Raw genomic sequence first — 15,948 nt, forward strand, 5'->3', positions numbered from 1 at the left:
TACATCAAGGCTGTATATTGTCACTCTGCTTATTTAACTTATATGTAGAGTAAAGTGAAAGGAAAATGAAGTTGCTCAGTCGTGTCTGACTCTTTGCGACCCCGTGGACCATAACCTACCAGGCTCTTCTGTCCATGGGATTTTCCAGGCAAGAATACTGGAGTGGGTTGCCATCTCCTTCTCCAGATATTCAGAGTACATCATGCAAAATGCTGTGTTAGATGAAGCACAAGCTGGAGTCAAGATTGCCAGGAGAAATATCAATAACCTCAGATAGGCAGATGGCACCACGCTTTTGGCATAAAGTGAAGAGGAACTAAAGAGCCTCTTCATGAAGATGAAACAGGAGAGTGAAAAAGCTGGCTTAAAATTCAACATTCAAAAAGCCAAAGTGATGGCATCCAGTCCCATCAGTTTAATTCAGTCACTCAGTCAGATATGACTGACCCCATGGACTACAGCACACCAGGCCTCCCTGTCCAACACCAACTCCCAGAGCTTGCTCAAACTCATGTCCATCGAGTTGGTGATGCCATCCAACCATCTCATCCTCTGTCATCCCCTTCGCCTCCTGATCTGCTCCTATCACTTTGTGGCAAATAGGTGAGGAAACAATGGAAACAGTGGCATACTTTATTTTCTTGGGCTCCAAAATCACTGCAGATGGTGACTACAGCCATGAAATTAAAAGACGCTTGCTCCTTGGAAGAAAAGCTATAACAAACAAAGACAGCCTATTAGAAACCGGAGACATCACTTTGCCAACAAAGATCCATTTAGTCAAAAGCTATGGTTTTTCCAGTAGTCATGTATGGAGTGAGAGTTGGACCATAAAGAAAGCTGAGTGCCAAAGAATTGATGCTTTTGAACTATGGTGTTGGAGAGGACTCTTGAGAGTCCCTTGGATATAAAGGAGATCAAACCTAGAGGAAATTAATTCTGAATATTCATTGGAAGGAGCAATGGTGAAGCTGAAGCTCCAATATGTTGGCCACCTGATATGAAGAGCTGACTCATTAGAAAAGACCCAGATGCTGGTAAAGATTGAAGGCTGAAGGCAGAAGGAGGAGGGGATGACAGAAGAGGAGATGGTTGGATGGTATCACTGTCTCAATGGACATGAGTTTGAGCAAGCTCTGGGAGACGGTGAAGGACAGGGAAGCCTGCAAGCTGCATGCCATGAGATCACAGAGAGTCGGACACAACTGAGTGACTGAACAACAACAAAAGCAAATGAGAGCAAAGAAAATTTTATTTTTTGTTCACTGCTATTTTCCAGCACCTTGAACAGTGCCTGGAATTTATTAGAGTCAATAAATATTTGTGAAATGAGTAACAAAATAATGAATGACTAATCAAGTTTTTAAATAAATTAGAAACAAAGCCTTGCTTAATACAAAAAGAAAATCTGGATGTGTTTCAGCAACTGACAAGGTACATTAGTATTACACAGGGAGATTTCTGAAAGTGGAAAACACTGTAATGTTCAGTGTTTTTTAACTTGAAAATCATAACAAGAACTAACCACTAGAGAATATTATGATTTCCCACTGGGATGAAAGCATTTGGTTTTATTCATTGAGGATTAGTCCCTGGCAAGTATTATGATAAAAAGTAGGTTCTATCATCTATCATTCTTTAGGCGATACTATACCTCCATCACTCTAGCGCATTTCCTCCCTTAAGGACAAGATGTTCTCTTACGAATTTTTTCTATTAGAAAGAGCACTGAACATACAATAGGAGAATCTGGATCTGAATTAAAATTCCAACTCTGCCACTTGCTATGTGCTCTTGGGCAAATTTCCTCTAAACTCCTCTGATTTCAGTTTTCTTTTTTGCAAAATGGACTGTGAGAAATAAATGCATGTGAAAGCATCTACTTTGGTCTTGCCTTTTCTTTTCTCTCAAATATATCATTCTATGTCAACTTCTTACCAGGTATCCTATAACTTGTTCCCTTTTACCCAATAGTCAACCATTCCGGTAAGTTTCACTCAATACCCAGTAGTTGCTACCTCTTAATAATTCAATGTATATGTTAATAAAGTGAAAGGAAAATTAACCCAGTCATGTCCGCCTCTTTGCAACCTCATGGACTATGTAGTCCACGGAAGCCTTCAGGCCAGAATAGTAGAGTGGGTTGCCATGCCCTATTCCAGCAGATCTTCCCAACCCAGAGATCAAACCCAGTCTCCCACATTGCAGGTGGACTCTGAGCCACTAGGGAAGTCCAAGAAAATTGGAATGGGTAGCCTATCCCTTCTCCAGTGGGTCTTCCCAACCCAGGAATCGAACTAGGATCTCCTGTATTGCAGATGGATTCTTTACCAACTGAGCCATGAGGGAAACCCATGTGTGTTAGTAGAAGAGGGGTATTAGCATTAAAGTGTTTAAAACTGCCAGCACGAATGTATTGCTTGCCTTTATTCTATAGCTTTTAAAAAGGCAAATAAAAGCATGCCACAGCTGTGCTAAAAGTTCAATTGTTTCACATTTCTCTTAGGATGAATAAATTCCTGCAACAGCTTTTAAGATCCCATGTGGTTTGGTGCCTATCTGCCTCTTCAGTCCCATCTCAAACTTCACACCCCCTTGACATCTATGATTCAGCAATACAGAGTTTCGTTGAGTCCCTTGGTTAATTTCTACTTATGTTTCATGTCTTGGTCTGGATATTTCTTCCCCAGGAGGCCTTCTTGACCCTTAGATGAGGTCACTCTACTACCCATTCTTACAGCATTTCATATGTTCTCTTTTATTTTGGTGGTTGTTGTCCAGTCGCTTCGTCGTGTCTGAGTCTTCGTGAGCCCATGAACTGCAGCACTTCAGGGTTCCCTGTTCTTCATTATCTCCCAGAGTTTGCTCAAGCTCAAGTCCATTGAGTTGGTGATATCCTCCAACCATATTGTCCTTTGTCACCCCCTTCTCCTCCTGCCCTCAATCTTTCCCAGCATCAGGGTCTTTTCCAAAGAGTCAGCTCTTCGCATAAGCTGGCCAGAGTATCGGAGCTTCAGGTTCAGCATCTGTCCTTCCAATGGATATTCAGGGTTGATTTCCTTTAGGACTGACTAGTTTGATCTGCTTGCAATCCAAGAGACTCTCAAGAGTCCTCCAGCACCACAGTTTAAAAGCATCAATTCTTCAGTGCTCAGCCTTCTTTATGGTCCAACTCACACATCTGTACATGATTACTGGAAAAAACCATAGCTTTGACTATACAGACTTTTGTCAGCAAAATCATGCTTTTTAATACACTGTCTAGATTTGTCACAGCTTTTCTTCCAAGGAGTAAGCATCTTTTAATTTTGTGACTGCAGTCACCGTCCAAGGTGACTTTGGAGCCCAAGAAAACAAAATCTGCCACTTTTTCCACTTTTCTCCCATCTATTTGTCATGAAATGATGGACTGGATGCCATGAACTTAAGTTTTTTGAATGCTCAGTTTTAAGCCAGCTTTTCACTCTCTTCTTTCAACTTCAAGAGGCTCTTAATTTCCTCTTTGACTTCAGCCATTAGAATGCTATCATGTGCACATCTGAGGTTGTTGATATTTCTCTGGGCAATCTTGATTCCAGCTTGTGATTCATCCAGTCTGGCATTCTGGAAGATGTACTCTGCATATAAGTTTAGTAAGCAGTGTGACAGTATAGTCTTGACAAACTCCTTTCCCAATTTTGAACCAGTTTTGCTTCTAGTGTTTGTTAATACAGCATAATATCTGACTTCCTAAAAATAGGAATTGAGTGCCTTAATCCAAAAAAATTTGTTAACTCAACATAATTTTTAGGTATCATTAGCAGGCTAAAGTTAAACTATAATGGAAAAGATGCTAGGCAATCTGATGAAAGATTCACTCCTCATCCCACCTGAAAGCAACTTCCATGGCACTCCCCATTCTGTCTGAATAGACTGAAACATCTGTCCAAATTAGACACAAAGCTATAGTGCATTATCTCAAGCAAATAGGATAATTTATTTAATATTTTTGGACAACTGCAACATGTTATACTTTCCTCTCTTTCCACTGAAAGTGATTTGTTTTAATATTGTGGAGCCCATTCTCTAAAGTTTATATTTTACAGAGAATACACCAAGATTGTACCTATCCTCCAGCCTCTCTCCTTAGCACATTAGTGAAAAAGAATGGCACCCTAGATGCCCACATGTCTCAGGAGAAGGGCTAGGCCAGAAAGGATCAACATAGGGGAGCAGAACAGCACAAAGCCAGCAAAACTGGCCAAATGAAAAGTAAGATCTGGTTCATTAAGTATTATTAAGCCAGGGAGATAAAATCCAGGTAATGAGCCTGGAAGACAAAAAGAGAAATAGTTAGTCATAAAGTAGTATGAAAAAATCTGAGAGGAGAAAACATTTCTGGAAGAACAGTCCCTACTTGCTACTTTTGCCTAAAGTAAGACATATATATTCAAAGTTTTCATTAAAACCATTGTCATTCTAACTTATTTCTGAGGAAGATATCAACTCCCTCAGTGACCACTGGAGAGGTAGAGAAAAAGAAACTCAGAGCAGGGAATGCAGATTAACCCTGGCAGTGCTCAAAAAATAAAAATATACAAAAATGTATAATCTGTTACATCCTGTATTCTTTTTTTTTTTTTACATCCTGTATTCTTAAGCATAAATTTTGATATCTTAAAAAGGAATCTGAGGGTATATGCCCAGTAGTGGCATTGCTGAGTCATATAGTAATTTTATTACTAATTTTTAAAGGAATTTCCATACTATTATCCATAATGGCTGTATCATTTTACATTCCCACCAACAGTGCAAGAGGGGTTCCCTTTTCTCCATACCCTCTCCAGCATTTATTATCTGTAGATTTTTTGTTGACAGCCATTCTGACGGGGAGCTAAAATCAGGCACTCTGTTAGAACCTAGAGGGGTAGAATGGGGTCGGAGGTGGGAAGGGGGGATCAAGAGGGAGGATACATATGTATACTTATGGCTGATTCATGTTGATATAAGGCAGAAACCAACACAATATTGTAAAGCAATTATCCTCCAATTAAAATTTTTTAAAAATTTTAAAAAGGAATCTGAGAATAAGGAGACAGAAAAATATAAAGACAGATAGTCTGGAAATTTTGAAAACACTAATGTACAAACTAGTTGAAGGAGCAGATAGTCCTAAGTAGTTGACACCTGACGACCAACAAGAAGCCCAGTTCAGCTAATGAAGCTTTAACTTTTCATTTGTTCACAGAAAAAGAACCCTAAAAACGAATATTAGAGAATTGTTTCCAACAAATGTACAACACATGCCAATACATAGATACATAATAAATTTACAAGGAACCATGTTGACAGTTTCATTGCCTTTGGTAAGACCCTACAAATTCTTGAACATTATTTTCATAAACAGTTTTATTTTTTCCCTTTTTTGATTCCAAGATTCTTGATTGGGGTAGGGAAGGGATGGTGAAACAAACTAAGAGGAGGCATTTTCTCTCTTTTAATATTAAATGACTCTTTAGGGGAAATTATGCAAACTCAAAATAATTTATGAATTACACTCAACTTCCACTGAATCCAAAAATTCTGATCTTTGGTCGCTGTGACTTTTATTGTTGCAGAAAGTTCTGTCCTCTTCTCAAAAGTGTTAAAATTGTTTATCAAATGCATCTGCTTTCTCATTCTATATCAACAATAACATATTTTGCTTATAAACTATTACACATAGCACACATTGGAAATTTTGAACATGTTGAAAAGATCTAATAAGCATAATCAAAAAAGCCAGAAGAGTTTTTATGATTTAGCTTTTATCAATAATCCTTTATAACCATAAGACAAAAATGATTACATAAACCCAGAGAGCCACTTGATTGAGTCTGATTCACACAGTTTTCTATCCCATAACACTGTTTTAATATCCCAATCTCATTTAGCACAGGTAACAATTTTTAGAAAAGCTTGCATAAAATTTCTGGTCTTAAGAACTAGCCCCTTTTCCTCCTAAGGCTGCCAAGCTTTAAAAGTTACAGAAATGTCTTTTCCAAATCCTGTAATCACCTTTTTTTTTTTGTTTGTTTAAAGATCCATGACTAATATATTCCAGGTCTGTTTAACCTATGCTGATTACAATGAGTCTCCTTTTGCCTTTCATTTAAGGAATTCTACTTCCACCGGCTTTGCTGCTGTCAGGTTTTACAGGCTCTTCTCTGTATACTCCTCATCTGACCTCCTGGACACTGACCAACCTGTGTGGTTCTAGAGCTTCTGTTGGCAGTCCAGGCGGTCCTGGATCCCAGCCTCCCCTCCGCTTTGTTCATCTGTATGCCTGCAACACCCCTGTAGGCCTTAAAAGGTTGACTTTGGCTGTGAGACAGGAAACATTGCATCCATGTGGAATCAGATGAAAAGGGAACCCCCTAACAAAGTACTAAACATAAATCAAAGGGGAAAAAGAAAACAGAATGCTACAGACTAGGGTCTCAGCTGAGTGTATTTCATGTTACATCAAAACACTCAAGTCTGAGGTTGAAATGGTTAGTTATCACTTCACTCAAGTTAGAGGAAATCATGCTCATTGGGCTTGATGGTTGGATTAAATGCCAGGTACAAGAAAATATAATTTGCTCCTCTATATCATGAAGAGGTCTCTCTCTAGAGTTCACTTCCATTTAAGATCAATAAGATGTCTTTTGTACAACAGATGCATGCCAAATACCTCCAAAGACACCTGACTTCCTCAAAGCGTGTTTAGTGCAATAAGGTATCACTTCAGTTCAGTTGCTCAGTCGTGTCCGACTCTTTGCGACCCCATGAATCGTAGCATGCCAGGCCTCCCTGTCCATCACCAGCTCCCGGAGTTTACTCAAACTCATGTCCATCAAGTTGGTGATACCATCCAGCCATCTCATCCTCTGTCGTCCCCTTCTCTTCCTGCCCCCAATCCCTCCCAGAATTAGCGTCTTTTCCAATGAGTCATCTCTTCCCATCAGGTGGCCAAAGTATTGGAGTTTCAGCTTCAACATCAGTCCCTCCAATGAACACCCAGGAGTGATCTCCTTTAGGATGGACTGGTTGGATCTCCTTGCATTCCAAGGGATTCTCAAGAGTCTTCTCTAACACCACAGTTCAAAAAGCATCAATTTTTTGGCAGTTTTCTTCACAGTCCAACTCTCACATCCATACCTGACCACTGGAAAAACCATAGCCTTGACTAGACGGACCTTTGTTGACAAAGTAATGTCTCTGCTTTTTAATATGCTATCTAGGTTGGTCATAACTTCCTTTCCAAGGAGTAAGCGTCTTTAATTTCATGGCTGCAATCACCATCTGCAGTGGTTTTGGAGCCTAAAAAAATAAAGTCTGACACTGTTTCCACTGTTTCCCAATCTATTTCCCATGAGATGATGGGACCAGATGCCATGATCTTAGTTTTCTGAATGTTGAGCTTTAAGCCAACTTTTTCACTCTCCTCCTTCACTTTCATCAAGAGGCTTTTTAGTTCCTCTTAGAAGCGACGAAAAAATATGGGCATAGCTGTTATTTTAACTCTCTACATTTTCTCATGGAACAAGAACCTCTAAAGTTTAATAAACACATAAATGAATGAACTCTAAGCTGAAGTTTTAAATTCAGCTAATTAATTTAAAAATAACTTTGTACAGATAATCAATATTTACCTTGTGGGTTCTCAAGCTCCTCATTCCTAGTCTGACAGATCACCAGACCTCCTAGGTGAGGCCAAGGCAGTAATCAACAGTTTCCAGAACAAGCTGACCCATGTAATATATCAAATAAGAAAGTATTTTTATGCAGAGCAGAAGTTCTCAAAACGTGTCCTCGGGTCAGTGGCATCAGGAAACTTGGAAATGTAAATTCACAGGCCCCATCATCCCAAACTTATTGAATCAGAAATTTTAGGAGCTGGGCCCAGAAATCTATGTCTTGACAACCCCTCTATAAGATTCTGAGATACGTTCAAGTATGAGAAGCCAGTAGTGTGGAGTCATCACCTAGAGTTCTACTTCCCACCTAAACTCTCCATTAAGAATGGTGTTTCTCTCCCTAACCAAAACTCAAACCTGTTAGCAGAATTTTTGAATACAACTCTCCTTTATTGTTGTTGATTAGTCTCTAAGTCATGTCCAACTCTTTTGGGACCTCATGGACTGTAGCCCACCAAGTTCCTCTTTCCATGGGATTTCCCAGGCAAGACTAGTAGAATGGGTTGCCATTTCCTTCTCCAGGTGATCTTCCTGAACCAGGGATCAAATCCACAGCTCCTGCATGGGGAGGCAGGTTCTTTACCACTGAGCCACCAGGTAAGTCCACAACTCTCCTACAAGTTCTATTTTTTTTAATTTATATAGCAATCTACATCAAATACTCCTAGCACATAGTAGTGCAGCAAGAAGGACTTTTGATCCATCACAAATTATTACCATCAATTAAATTTTCAGCTGAGTTCAATTCAGTCACTCAGTCGTGTCCAGTTCTTTGTAACCCCATGGACTACAGCATGCCAGGTTTCCTTGTGCATCACCGACTCCTGGAGTATACTCAAACTCATGTCCATCGAGTCGGTGATGCCATCCAACCATCTCATCCTCTGTCATCCCTTTCTCCTCCCACCATCAATACTTCCAACCATCAGGATCTTTTCCTATGAGTCAGTTCTTCACACCAGGTGGCCAAAGTATTGGAGCTTCAGGTTCAGCATCAGCCCTTCCAAAGAATATTCAGGACTGATTTCCAATAGGATTGACTGGCTGGATCTTCTTGCAGTCCAAGGGACTCTTAAGAGTCTTCTCCAGTACCACAGTTCAAATTATAGTCTAACTCTCACATCTATACATGGCTACTGAAAAAACCATACCTTTGACTTTATGGATCTTTGTTGGCAAAGTTATGTCTCTGCTTTTTAGTATGCTATCTAGGTTGGTCATAGCTTTTCTTCCAAGGAGCAAATGTCTTTTAATTTCAAAGCTTCAGTCACCATCTGCAGTGAAGTCAAAAAGTAGGAAGTCAAGAGTTATCTCAAGTAACAGGCAAGTTTGGCCTTGGAGTACAAAATGAAGCAGGGCAAAAGCTAACAGAGTTTTGCCAATAGAACCCACTGGTCATAGCAAACACCCTCTTCCAACAACACAAGAGAAGACTCTAAACATGGACATCACCAGATGGTCAATACCAAAATCCAATTGATTATATTCTTTGCAGCCAAAGATGGAGAAGCTCTATACAGTCAGCAAAAATAAGACCAGGAGCTGACTGTGGCTCAGATCATGTACTTCTTATTGCAAAATTCAGACTTAAATTGAAGAAAGTAGGGAAGACCACTAGACCATTCAGGTATGACCTAAATCAAATCCCTTGTGATTATATAGTGGAAATGAGAAATAGATTCAAGGGATTAGATCTGATAGACAGAGTGCCTGAAGAACTATGGACAGAGGTTCATGACTTTGTACAGGAGGCAGTGATCAAGACCATTCTGAGAAAAAGAAATGCAAAAAGGCAAAATGGTTGTCTGAGGAGGCCTTACAAATAGCTGAGAAAAGAAGAGAAGTGAAAGTCAAAAGAGAAAAGAAAGATATACCCATTTGAATGCAGAGTTCCAAAGAATAGCAAGGAGAGATAAGAAAGCCTTCCTCTGTGATCAGTGCAAACAAATAGAGGAAAAATAGAATGGGAAAGACTAGAGAGCTCTTCAAGAAAATTAGGTACTAAAGGAACATTTCATGCAAAGATGGGTACAATAAAGGACAGAAATGGTATGGACCTAACAGAAGCAGAAGATATTAAGAAGAGGTGGCAAGAATACACAGAAGCACTATACAGAAAACATGTTCATGACTCAGATAACCACAATGGTGTGATCACTCACCTAGAGCCAGACATCCTGGAATGTGAAGTCAAGTGGGCCTTAGGAAGCATCACTACAAACAAAGCTAGTTTAGGTGATGGAATTCCAGTTGAGCTATTTCAAATCCTGAAAGATGATGCTGTGAAAGTGCTGCACTCAGTGTGCTAGCAAATTTGGAAAACTCAGCAGTGGCCACAGGACTGGAAAAGGTCAGTTTTAATTCCAATCCCAGAGAAAGGCAATGCCAAACAATGTTCAAACTACTGCACAATTGCATTCATATCACACGCTAGCAAAGTAATGCTGAAAATTCTCCAAGCCAGGCTTCAACAGTATGTGAACCATGAACTTCCAGATGTTCAAGCTGGATTTAGAAAAGGCAGAGGAACCAGAGATCAAATTGCCAACATCCATCGGACCAACAAAAAAGGAAGAGAGTTCCAGAAAAACATCTACTTCTGCTTTATTGACTTATGCCAAAGCCTTTGACAGTGAGGACCACAACAAACTGTGGAAAATTCTGAAAGAGATGGGAATACCAAACCACCTGACCTGCCTCTTGAGAATCTGTAGGCAGGTCAAGAAGCAACGGTTAGAACTTGATCTGGAACAACAGACTGGTTCCCAATTGAGAAAGGAGTACATCAAGGCTGTATATTGTCACCCTGCTTATTTAACTTATATGCAGAGTATATCATGAGAAATGCCAGGCTGGATGAAGCACAAGTTGGAATCAAGATTGCCAGGAGAAATATCAATAACCTCAGATATGCAGATGACATCACCCTTATGGCAGAAAGCGAAGAAGAACTAAAGAGCCTCTTGATGAAAATGAAAGAAGAAAGTAAAAAAGCTGGCTTAAAAAATTAAATTTTACTGCATAGTAAAATTCTCATATTTGGGCAGAGTATTATATAGAAAAGTTCTCTCCTCCATTCAGTCATAATATTTTATGTTAATTTTAATTATCATCTATCATTCTAAGATATATACTGATCATTTATCTATCCTTAAAAGTTAGCATAGTGTCTGGCATAGAATAAATTATGAATATATATTGGTGAATAAATGATATAGAAGAGTCATAATATAATTTAGTGGGAAAATCATGAATTTTTCCACAAAGAGAATTAGGTTCATTTTCTGGTACATTTATTCATTCACTATTTAAACTGGGATTTGAAAAGATATTTAACTTCTTTAGGTTTCATTTTTTTTAATCTATAAAATGGAGACAGTAATATGTGTTTATACTTTTCAAATAAAGATTTAAAGAGAAAAATCTGTGTAAGCACTTTACACAGTACTCAGCTTCCTAATAAGTATTTCAGTGAGTTATAGTTTCTTATCTTCCTTTTTCTAGAATAAACATGGCACTTTTTTCCCCACATATGGGACTTTCCCTCTTAGTGATCGTGTAATACAGATTAATTTCAAACCAGTCAATACTAAAGGAAATCAACCCTGAATATTTATTGGAAGGACTGATGCTGAAGCTGAAGCTCCAATACTTTGGCCACCTGATGCAAGAAGCCCACTCATTGGAAAAGACTCTGATGCTGGCAAAGACTGAAGGCAGGAGGAGATGGGGATGACAGAGGACAAGATGGTTGGATGTCATCACCGACTCAATGGACATAAACACAGGTAAACTCCAGGAGATGGTGAAGGACAGGGATGCCTGAAGTGCTGCAGTCCATGGGGTCACAAAAAGTTGGACATGACTGAGCAATTGAACAATATAGATTACACATAAAAGCTTTATATGTTGAAAAACAAAAATGCACATTATGCTATTAGGAATTCTGATTGAATTTTGTGTGATGAGTACAAATCTCATCTGGCAGAGTGATGACATAGCAAAGAAGAATAAATAATAAAAGTCAGAATCATTGCTTTGTATACAATTCACTGAAGCTATGTACACTGCTGAATCCTTATTGGCTCTTTTGAAGTACCAAAACTGCCTTTATACGAAGGTTTTGCCCAACCCATTCTGGTGATTCTTTCCTTGTGGCAAAAGAATGCATGCAGTTCTCCTAATATGGCAACACAGAAAGCAGTTCTTTCTGCAGGCTGTCTCAGAAATATGCAGAGAAGTGAGTGCTCAGAAACTACATTATTTTACCAGGCAACAGCAGACAGAAAATTTTTGTTGGTTTTCCTCAGAATTCAAGTAAATTCAGCTTCCCAAAGAGAAGCTAACCAACAGCAAATTGGAAGACTAGAGAAGAAAGTAAGGCCCAGACACCCATACACATGCTTAGGGAAAAGAAGCTGTTCCAGAAAAAGCACATAAAAAGTTTCTGAGCCATTCAGACACCTGCCCTGGGTATCTGGGTTCACACTTCTCCACTCAACAGGGCATACATCACACACACTACTTGAAATCCAATTCTGACCTCCCCATTCTGGGATGTAGAACCCTAGTCTGGTGTTCTAGCCAGCACAGGAAAAGGGTTTCAGGGACTACAGCCAGAACTGGGGAAGGCTTCACTGGAGCAAGAGAATCCAAAACTATTACTGCTTCATCAAGAGTCCCGAGATCAACCAGAAGTGAGAGTGGGTAGTTCTCACTGAGACGCTAATTGAAACCCTCATGGAGGGTCTTCAGCTTTCTATTACCTCTTAGTATTTATATTTTTGATATAGTATTGATCCTTTTAACACTACTTGGATGTCCACCTCCAACCACTCTACTTGTTTCTATGAAGAAGTGGAAAACATTTGAGAGATTTGACCTCACACCTCAGTTTTATTATTTGTAGAATGGCACTATCATCTTCACTGGCTTATCAAGACAGCAAGATAAATATTATGAAAAATAATTTGTTCTGACCCTAGCACATATGTTAATATATACTGCTCAATCTACAGTCATTTCCACATATTTCCCTGATAATATGAATGGGTGCTCAGTTACTCAGTTGTGTCCAACTCTTTGTGACCCCAAGGACTACAACATGCCAGGCTCCTCTGTCCATGGGATTCTCCATCCAAGAACACTGGACTGGGTTGCCATGCCCTCCTCCAGGGGAATTTCCTAACCCAGGAGTCAAACCGGCGTCTCCTGCATTGAAAATGGATTCTTTACCAGCTGAGCTACCAAGGAAGCCCCTGATAATATACATTTCCTTAAATCATACTTTCCTTTAAATCATAAAAGTTAATTCTAGAAATCTATCAAAGAGAAAAAATCCTATTCATATTAAACTAAAATTTTATCCTCATGCTATATGTTTAGGAAAAAAATGACTGTTTTTATATCATACATCCTATTTTCCAACTTAGACTGTGGGCTTATATACAACTTAATATAAGCTAATTTTAAAACAAGTAAAAGGAAGTAGATACATAATTGCTCTGATTCAGGTCCTCCCAATTACACTCCTGCCTGGCCTCTTAAATATAAATTTGAGTTTGTGTAATCCATGAAACTTAGCCCTACATGACTTTCTATCAAATATTATAAAATGAATGACCTTGATAAACAGTAATATAACAATGATTAGTTTATCATTTAGATTTGAGATCATGACTATTAATGGGATTTATGGGAAACATTTTCCATTTTTCCTAAAATTGGTAAATCACACTATTTAAAATATCTATCTATATTTGTGAAAACTCAACTGCTGGTGATATGAAGCACTTAAAGACTGAATAAGCTGAATTTCCTATAGAAGGTAAGTTTTATCCTTTATTAGATTATAAATTCAAACAAATACCACTAACAACACTAAATATAACATCCAATAAGAAATAGAAATTAGTTGAGTTTAGGTCAGATACACAGGTCCAAGATTTTTAAAAGCAAATTTCTGCAGACTTGGTTCATTTGTTGACATTTTTACAAGCAGTGCATTTTCAACCTTCCTTTTAAAAATATAAAATATATGGCATCAATACTAATAAAGTGATTCAAAGTAACTTGTAGTGGATAGAATCAGATCTATCTTGGAATACTTGAACTGATGTTAATCACATTCTTTATGGGCTTCCCATGTGGCACTAGTGGTAAAGAAACTGCCTGCTAATACAGATAGCTGTAAGAGACACAGGTTCGATCCCTGGGTCAGGAAGATCCCTCGGAGGAGGGCACAGCAACCCACTCCAGTATTCTTGCCTGGAGAGTCCCATGGATAGAGCCTGGCAGACTGCAGTCCATAGGATCACACAGAGTTGTACATGACTGAAGAGACTTGAGCACTCTTGGCATATTTTTTAACAAGAGATTTACTCTTTCATTTCAACTTTTCGAAATAAAGATGATAGAATTCACAAAAATTCACAGGACAATTGCAAAATATAAAATATTAATAAAATTATATTGTATTTTACCCAAAGAAATCAAAGTCATTTTCAAATCTTATCAAAATACACAACTGTCTAGAGTAGAAACTAAAAATCTTGAAGACAATCCAATATTGTAAAGCAATTACCTTCAGTTAAAAATAAATTTAAAATATATATATAAAATAAAAACCTTGAAAAATAATTCTTAGTTCAAGTTCAAACCTCTTTCCCAAAACTTCTCCCCATCACTCAATTTTAAAAAATGTATGACAACTTATTGCAATCAGTTACTTTTAAATGTGCAACACCACTGAACATGCTCAGCCATCCAAGAGGAAGAGCCAAGGATGCAGATTGTTCTTATTTATTAAATGTGATGTAACTGGAGACCGCAGTTATAGTCAAGAATTTATACCCACCCCTTCCCACCACACAACACATGCAAAGCAGGTGCCTGTCTATTCATTAAAATCAGGTTGGGAGGGATCACTTTTATCTCATGTTATTATGTATTTAAGACACGAGACATAATAGGGAAAATATATGCCAAACCGGAGAACAAACAATAGGGTGCCACAGAATTAAACCTTTTGCAACCAAAAGGAACTACATAGAACCAAGGTTCCAAATGGATTTATTTTGGTACATGGCTTTCTCAACACAGAAGCAAATTTTTTATTTTTTTACAAAGTGCAAGGAGGAATTGAGCTCCATACAGTAGCTGAACTCCATAAACTCAAGTTTTGGGAGTTTCTCAGAGTCCAGAGGGAAATTTCATATGAAACACAAAAGTGAACTGAGCCCATGGCTTCCATCTACTTCTTTCAATCAATTGGAGGAGACTTGGATGTGTTCCCTCAATCTCTAAGAGCAATCATGAATTAACTCTGGTACTTGCAATAGGTTCAATGCTTAGGAAAGCCAGTGGGAAAAGAGATCTCTAAAGAGGATTTGAACAGCATTCATTACAGACTGAATCCTATCAAGCTAATACAAAAGTTTTACCAAAATGACATAATGTAAGTATGGCTTGTAATATATGGAAAGTAATGTAAGTCAAAGCTATGGTTTTTCCAGTAGTCATGTGTGGATGTGAGTTGGACTATAAAGAAAGCTGAGCACCAAAGAATTGATGCTTTTGAACTGTGGTGTTGGAGAAGACTCTTGAGAGTCCCTTGGACTGCAAGGAGATCCAACTAGTCAATCCTAAAGGAAATCAGTCCTGAATATTCATTGGAAGGACTGATGCTGAAGCTGAAACTCCAATACTTTGGCCACCTGATGCAAAGAACTGACTCATTTGAAAAGACCTTGATGCTGGTAAAGATTGAAGGTGGGAGGAGAAAGGGACAACAGAGGATGAGATGGTTGGATGGCATCACCGACTCAATGGATATGAGTTTGAGTAAACTCTGGGAGTTGGTGATGGACAGGGAGGCCTGGTGTGCTGCAGTCCAAGGGGTTGCAAAGAACTGGACATGACTGACCAACTGAACTGAACTGAAGTATGGCTTGAAGTATGCTTTCTTTCACTGGAGGACTAATAGAAATAAAAGTGCTATTGCTAATCTTCTTTGGCAAATATATTTTTGTCCTTATTCTCATCAGGTGAAAATTTCTATTAGAAGACCCTTGTTCCCCTTTCGTCTTGCCTGTTTTTCTTCTTTTCTTACTGTTGTGAAGCAAAACATAATAGAAGATTAGCAAAAAAAAAAAAAAAAGACAGTCTTAGGGTTGATGGAGGTTATGGAAGAATGAGAGAAACAAATCTAATTTCTTTTTCCCCACCTAAAATTTATGTGATCTATTAG

The sequence above is a fragment of the Cervus canadensis genome, chromosome 16 (genome assembly GCF_019320065.1).
Source record: "Cervus canadensis isolate Bull #8, Minnesota chromosome 16, ASM1932006v1, whole genome shotgun sequence".
Taxonomy (NCBI): Eukaryota; Metazoa; Chordata; class Mammalia; order Artiodactyla; family Cervidae; genus Cervus; species Cervus canadensis.